The following is a 7146-nucleotide window of genomic DNA, read 5'->3' as shown; positions in this document are numbered from 1 at the left end:
TGGGGCGGGGGGGGGGGGGGGGGTGAATAGGGTTATTGCTAATCTTATTAGATATTAATGCCGATTAAAAGTTATTAATAAATTATTCTTACAAGATAGATATACAATGTGGTATGAGGAAGAATAAGCAATGTAATATCCTAATAATGAGATACACAATGAGGTATATTCAAGGATAAGCAAAAACAAATGTGATAGGGTAATATAAACAATGAGCAATGGCGAATAAAATAGACAAAACAATAGACATGAATGACACGCCAATGCAAACTCTAACACACAAGGATGATCACGGAGTTCAGACCTTCCGTCCTACGTCTCCGCTCCTCACTCCCGAGGAGAAATCCACTATCACAACTGGGTTTTCTACGCTCACCCGAACAATGTTTACACCTCACAATTCAGTTTTCTAGTTCACCAAAAACTTTACAACACACACAATTGCAATCACACTCTACACCCTCTAAGTATTGGTCTCTAGCCCGTGTTTCCCTCAAGTGCTCAGAATTACAACCTACCTTTAGGCATTACTACCGATACTACTCCTGTTGGGACAAACCCGTCTCTCACCACACACTTCTCTCGGTGTACAAGTGTGATACGACGTGTAGCTCACAATAAGGCTCATTACAATAAAATGTTCTCTAATTTGATGAGAACTCAATGTAAGCTCAATCTCACAAATCACAAACCCATAACCCAATATATGATGTATGAAATGCTACAAGCTCAAATGGGGTGTGTGTGATAAAATGAGTATAAATAAAATCTAACTCAATTAGCAAACTAGCAATAATAAGAATATGAAAATCAATAATAAAATTGCTAGAGAAAAGAGTTAGAAAAACTTCTCTATAAACACAAAGAGGTTGATGAAGATTGAGGGTGAATTCCTCAATTGAAAATGTAAGCCTTCTCTTTGTAAACTCAAACACCAAACTTAAACTTGAAAAACAAACTTTTAAACACTTAAAACTCTTGTTAAAAACCCTCTTAAAAACTTAATTCTGATGAGAACAATAGAGGTTTATATAGGAAGAAAAACCAAGGCATAAAACCCAAGCAAAATCAGCAAAAATGATAAAATAACAAATGCTGGAAATATAGCCGTTGGAGCTGGTCAGTTGACTAACGGAATGTATCAGTCGACTGATGAGCTGACCGTTGTATTCATTTTCTAGCTCATTAGTCAATTGGCAATCTTTATCAGTCGACTGATGGATCATCAGTCGACTGGTCAGTCGACCGAAACAAAACATAAGCTATTTGACGATTGCAGGTACTTTTATCAGTCGTTTGATAACAAGTATACAGCTTGTTTAAAGCAGAAACCTAATTTTCAAATCGCATTTAAAAATAGTAAAAAAATTCTAAAAATTATGAAACTTTGGAAAATGATTGTAGACATGATAACACACATGCTACAAAAAATGGTTTTTGAAAAGCATCTCTCAAATATGAAATCTCATCATTTTGCAAAATCACATAAGTATGAACATGTAAAAAACTTTATTTTGCCAATCAAATATGAAATCTCATCATTTTGCAAAATCACATAAGTATGAACATGTAAAAAACTTTATTTTGCCAAAATAACTTACAAAACTTTGAAATTGCAAAATCACATAAGTATGAACATGTAAAAAACTTTATTTTGCCAAAATAACTTACAAAACTTTGAAACACTTTACGATGTATTTAGAGACTTACACAAGATATAAAAATAGTGTAAATAAGTCTTCAAATCCATAAACATAATATTTTGCTAATTCAATAGAATATGAAGCATATAAATGTGATAATGAAGATATATATATTTCTTCATATCTATATAGCTAAACCAAAACAACTTATCCACATAGAAAATAAATGAGTATTATATATCTATTTGTTTGCAAAAACATTTGTGGATAAAACACAAACCATTAAATTTTGTGTGTATAATATTGAGCTTATAGAATTAACAGACATTATATAAACCTTAAACTAATTTACCCAAGCTTGATAGATCTTCATTGTAGCTTGTCTTGGTAAACATGGAAGGAGATTGACCTTGAATCTTGACTAGTATGCATAGGCTTCATTCCACTATTCTGTCAACATCCATTTGATATGATCATGAGGGTGCAATCCAACCAACCTCCAACTTATTATTTGTCTAAAATACCTAATAAGAAAATATAAACACTAGACAAACAATATTAGGAATTGTTTGTAATCATCAAAACAAGATTAGAAGATGTAGGCTCATAACATGAGACCTAACAATCTCCCCTTTTTGATGATGACAAACAATCTACACAAAGAGTATATAAGATATACAGTAAATAATAATACTCTTGAAATATACTCACAATTCACTTGTTTCTCCCCCTTTGGTAACATCAAAATGGGGAAAACAAAAGAATAAGAGAGCGAAAGCTCCCCCTATCGCAAAGCATATGTGAGTATAAAACATAAAAAGATATAGGGATTTCTCCCCTTATCAAAATGCCATATGGAAAATATGCAATTATAAACATGGAAAACAAATGTGAGCAAGCATAGATAAAAGTATGCTAAACACCACTAACATACAAGACCAAGTGAACACTCATATGTGTATCATTAATACAAAGTGTCACAAGGGTCTAACACAAAGATATATATCCATAGGATATATCAAAATGATAACAAATTCTAAAAATGAAAATCAAAGATTAAAAATCATAAATCAAGAATCAAATGATTTGTCAATAAATCCAAAGGAAAATTCATAGGTTATTGTAGACATTAAAAATTACCTTTGCAGACAAAACGCAAAATCCGCCTGCATATTCAAACTGCCCGTGCAACTTAGAAATTGGGCTCACCCAAGGGCTTGGCTCGCTTGCACGAGCCAAGGCCACGTGATCACCAAATTCACCTACATCGGGTGACCACAGACTCGCCTACTGACTTGACTCGCCTGCACGAGTCAAGAGTCGAATTCGCCTACAAACGGTAAGCTCGCGCCAAACTCGCTAGAGTACTTAGCAGCCGCTATACCACGTATAGGGATGGGCCTTCCCACTTCCCGCAACGTGAAAGGAAGGAGCACAGTACTCTAAGTCCTTCAAGTGGCTGCTCACAGTACTAGTGTCTAGTCAAATCCTTGTAGTTATTGGACACCGCTACTGTACTTAACTCGCCTGCACAAGTCAAGTTCGATCAAGCAGCCAAGGCTCGCCTGAACGACCAAACAAACCGCCAAGCAATCAACGAACTTGCCAGACTCACTCGAGTATTAGGCAGCCGCAGTATCACGTACAGGAGTGGACCTTCCCATTTCCCGCAATGTGAAGGGGGAAAGTGCTGTGCTCCGAGCCCCTCAAACGGCCGCTCACGGTACAAGTGAGGAGCATGATATCTCCCAACAGTACATGATCATATCCCATGATTCAAGGAGTGGCCACGCCGTCTCTCTTCTATTTAAGAACTTCTTCCGGCCACAGAGAAGGGGTTCAGCAGTTCGGTTAGCTTACAGTTAATTGATTAGTTATCTGAACTTCAATCAGTTAGCTGTACCACAACTCTTAACTCTCGATGGAGTTGACGATAAGCTCTTTGCATGACCTTTGCACTGTAGCACCCTCTCATAGCTTCGGGCCCCGATCGCCTTCGAACTCGAAAACTCGAACTCGACTAGCACGAGCTTCTACTGCGTACTGAAGCTCACCAGCAACCTCGGTCGAATCGTCCAAGGGAAGCAGACTTGGTGCCAGAACCGAGCGAGGCGTCCTATAGCTACCAAAGTCCCCACGTTAAACAAGGAGGGCCTTCCCTCCGCTTTTGTTGTAATTTCGATTCATTAGTTTGTAATAAGCTATTCTTATTAATACAAATGAAATCCTTGTTTCGGGAGATCAAAATATACACCTACAATTATCAAACCATAAGTCATGATTGATTGAGAACATATAGAAATATATTATTATGAGAATGATGTCTCAACACATGAAAACAAAGTATACGTATTTATAAAGTGTTTGATCAATAGAAGAAATCTTCTTTGTAGAACTTGATCAAACCACATAAGGAATATATTATAAACCACAACTAGATGATCCGGAAGCTCAAACAAATAAATGTCATCATAAGAATGATTTAAAATGATCCCATAAATATAAACATATTGTTTCAACCAAAAAAATAAAAATAAAAAACAAGGTATACTAACAAAAATTCTGTTTTAGTATAGAAAAATCATCTTGGTAAAAATTTGTATCAATTCATAAAGGATGAAAACTTGAAAATCTATGAAAGAGAATCATGAAAAAATATGAATGATAACTTTTCAAATCAAATACCAGGTATAAAATTATTTTCAATTCATAAAACTTAAATAGAAAATATCTTTAAGAACATAAAAAACTAAAAATCTAAAGAATTCATTCTTAAAGATTAAACATGTTTTGATACCCAATAACTCTTGGTACCTAAGAGTCTAGGGATATGACCCCTATCAATAAATCTCAAACCCCTTGGGTTATGAACCCATTTGGGCAAATTTTGTGTACGAATACGGTCAAAACAAAAATTATAAACATAACCCATACGATTGCAATTTGTCAAATGTAGGGGTTAAAATGGTTTGTGTTGACCAAAATGTTATGCACGTAGCTCATTTGCAAAAATTAATTTTTCTTTAAAATTGATTTGCAAATGGGAAACCTTCTTCAAGTCAAAACAAAACTTGGTCAAATGGCCAAAACGTCCACAAAACTCATACTTGTATACATGAGCATGTTTATGATGTGCAATATGTGCATGTGCATGTGTACGAGATGAAGTGGCTTGATGGGATGCACAAGGATCAATATATTTAGGCATGATGGGTTTTTGTGCATCATAACAAAACTTAGCAATATAACATTTTCGTTTGCAAATAGAACACTTGTAAGTTTTGTTATACATGTGTGCATAGTGAATAGGTTTCTGAGAAACATTTTTGTGGGACTTTACACACGCGTCCATAAGCTTTACATTATTGGCAATGCATGTATTTAATGTTGAATCTAAGGATGATATGCATTTCTTTATTTGATTCAACTCATCATTTGAAATATGTGCATTGTCACAAGAAGTAGAGCAAACAGGAGTATCTAATTTATTTTTATTAGCTTCTACTTCTAACATGATATTATTCTTATCATGAGTCAAACTTGTAATATCCAATCTTAATTTCTCATTGCATTCTTTAAGATTAACATTTTCATTTGCAATGAAATCAAACTTAGATACAAGGGACTCATGATTGGATTTTAATTGAACATGTTTGCTTTTTAGATCTTTAAAATTATGTTTCAATTTATTATGGCTATGCAATAATTTTTTATATTGATGTGCGAGTTCATCAAATGTAAAATCATCATTGTTATCAGACTCACATACCTCACTAGGGCTATCACCTAGTGGTCGTGTACATGAAGATGATGCTCCTTTTGAACTTGAAGTCGAATCCTCTAAATATTGTCGGATTGCCTCCAAGTCATATTGATATGCTTCTATTAATTCCCATAACGTATAAGCACTATCAAAAGAATCAAGTTTTTTAGCAAAAGATAAGCCAAAGGCATCAATTAGAAATATTAACAAGGACTTGTTCATAACAAACAATCTATTATCATTACTATTCCACTTGGATTTCTCCGTAGTGGGTACAATATAAGCGCATTCAATAATTTCCCATATATCGATTGTAGGCGTCTAAAAATGCTGATAGATATCTAAATACAGCTCAAGATAAAGAGGAGATCATCCAAGGATTGCAAGAAATAGCGTTAAGCTGTCTCGAAAAAATTGAGACAGTGTAGACTATCTCGCACGCGAGACAACATCGACTGTCTCGCGCGCGAGACATCGTCGACTATCTCGCACGCGAAACAACTCTGAAAGGTTCAGAAACTGCTGAAGCAACTGCATGACATGTGGCCATTAACTGTTCAGGAACGTGGGAGACATTATGGATGAGAATCACATTGATAACTACCAAAATAACAGAGTTTAGAATGTGTGAAGGCAGTTACAGAAAAATAGCTGGGCAGTTCAGGCTTTCTGAGACAATCATGGCTGTCTCGGAAGCCGAGACAGTCATAACTGGAGACATTATGGATGAGAATCACATTGATAACTACCAAAATAACAGAGTTTAGAATGTGTGAAGGCAGTTACAGAAAAATAGCTGGGCAGTTCAGGCTTTCTGAGACAATCATGGCTGTCTCGGAAGCCGAGACAGTCATAACTGTCTCACAGGCAAAAATCTCCCATGACGTTGTATTTACAGTTAAACTTTCCCAGGGGCTATAAATACTCCCCCTAGGACCATTACTGACAGGATCCAAGTAGGACCATTACTGATAGGATCCGAGCACAGAGAGCAGATAAAGCAGAAAAACTTGAGCTTTTGGTAATTCCTTAAGATCTAAGCTTTGACTTAATCTTGTGAAGAGTGTTCATCTTACTTCGATAAGATATTCACTGATTTCATTCTTGCTTCTAAATGAAGGAAGAATATCCAAAGCCTTCACAATTCATTCAGAATCTGTGATTTGGTGGTCCACGAGTTAACACACCCTCGGCACAGGCAAAGTCCCCACTAAAGCAGAAGTCGATAAACGATTCCTGTGTTATTTTCTACGAAATTATAATTTTATTTATTTTGTTGTGTAATTCATTGTAAAACGACTGAATTTTCATGGATTCCATAATGAAAACAATTTCTGACGAAAACAAACTGACGATCACAATGGGAGCCAACGTTCTCGCTACCGAGACCGTCGTGTCACAGCCGATCAAGATTGTGATTAATGAAGAGATCAAATATGAGTTCGATCAGGTGAAATTTGAGGAGTATTTGTCATCCTCATCCTCAAAATCTTCCTGCCTCAAAATCTTCCTCTCCTCATAAATGCAGGAAGATTTTGTCTTCCAAGAAGGTTTTTCAGTCTTCAACTCCGATGAAGACTACATGCCCGATCATTGCTAAGGATTCTGCTTGCAACATATCTGCTCAAAATGACCCTTTCCCAGTTAAGGAGTCATCGAATCAAAACTTACCAGCATTGACGAAGAGGGCTCATCAGAGACAACGTCAGCGCCATGCTCGTCAATTGACTAAGGCCTTAG

The sequence above is a fragment of the Asparagus officinalis genome, unplaced genomic scaffold (assembly GCF_001876935.1).
Source record: "Asparagus officinalis unplaced genomic scaffold, Aspof.V1 AsparagusV1_Un87, whole genome shotgun sequence".
Lineage (NCBI taxonomy): Eukaryota > Viridiplantae > Streptophyta > Magnoliopsida > Asparagales > Asparagaceae > Asparagus > Asparagus officinalis.
This window is presented reverse-complemented; position numbering follows the sequence as displayed.